Raw genomic sequence first — 1,604 nt, forward strand, 5'->3', positions numbered from 1 at the left:
CAATTTTGGTGGGGTCAAAAAGGCGCAGAACGAAGAATGTTTTGGATTAAATGGGACACAATGACGAGACCGAAGAAAGATGGAGGGCTGGGGATCAAGGACCTAAGGGCGCAAAATTTGGCTTTATTGGGCAAGCAATGTTGGCGTCTAATGAAATACCCTAATTCTACTCTATCAAAAATGCTCAAAGCTAAATATTTCAGATATACAGATTTCCTACATGCAGAGATAGGAAGCATACCGTCGTGGGGCTGGAAAAGTGTTCTTGAAGGGCGTAAGGTGATCGAGAAAGGCTTGTTATGGAAAATAGGTTCTGGCACTAATGTTCGCATCTTCCATGACCCCTGACTCCCACCACCAGTGCCCCTTAATGTCCCTCAAAATGCACTCACAATCCCGCCAAATCTGCAAGTGTATTACGTTAGTTCGTTACTAAATCCTGATAGAAGCTGAAATAGAAATCTGATTGAGTCGATTTTTTCAGTTGATATATGCAATAAATTTTTTTCAATCAAACCAACAGAGAAGGAGGATGAAGTTAATTGGTGCCGGACAAAATCTGGTATATATGAAGTTGGATCAGAATACAAAATTGCTTATGAATTCTTTCATTCTCCTACTTCATTGAGGCCCCAGAACATACACAACAGAGTCTGAAATAGCATTTGGGAGTTGAAATTACCACATAAAATTAAGATTTTTCTATGAAAAAGTCTTCATGAAAAACTTCCGGTGTTGCAACAAGTTCACAGCCGGTTCGCATCCACTCTTGCCACTTGTCCAAGATGCATGTTGAAAGCTGAATCAATTTTTCATGCTTTGTTCCAATGCCCCCCTGTCTTCAATAATATGGCGTCTAACCTTAATAATCCCTGACCTATGGATGAGAGAAGAAGTGACCTTTTTCAATTGGTGGCAACGAGTCATATCCTGGGCAGCGGCTCAATTCGACGGTAGACAAAAGACCCTCCTCATAGCGGCGCTGTGTTGGAGCACTTGGAAAGCGAGGAATCGGTGTGTTTTTTAGAAGGTAACAAGCCCGGCACTAGAGATAGTGAAAGAAGCCAGCAATTTAGTGCGTGAATTTGTGAGCCATACCTGATAGATGCTACTAATTTTCTTTACTCTTACTTTACTCTTCTTTAAGTTCTTAGTCTTTCAGTCATAGTTGGTGATAAATAAAAATACCCAATTCTTTTGTACTTTCTTATGGAAACACTTTTATTTTATATTAATAAAATAACATTTATCTTTAAAAAAGAATTTCAAGAATTTATTTGAATATTTAAAAATAAAAAACTATTTTAAATCATTTATAAATATTCAAAGACCATTTTAAATATTATTTTCTTGTAAAGCATATAAATTACACTAAAAAAAAGGACTATTTTAATTTGATTTGGTCCAAATCAAGTTGGTCGAGTTTTAAATATGGCAGGTAATTTTGAATTTTAAAATCTCATAGCCTAAATACATTTTTTTATTAAATCTTCGCTAATTAAAATTTTTTTATTCATATCATTATTATGTGAGTTTATTCTTGTATTTTTATGAACAATAATACTATATATTTAAGTTTTTTTATTAATTTAATTTAATTGGAC

This window comes from Arachis ipaensis, chromosome B03, assembly GCF_000816755.2.
Source record: "Arachis ipaensis cultivar K30076 chromosome B03, Araip1.1, whole genome shotgun sequence".
NCBI lineage: Eukaryota > Viridiplantae > Streptophyta > Magnoliopsida > Fabales > Fabaceae > Arachis > Arachis ipaensis.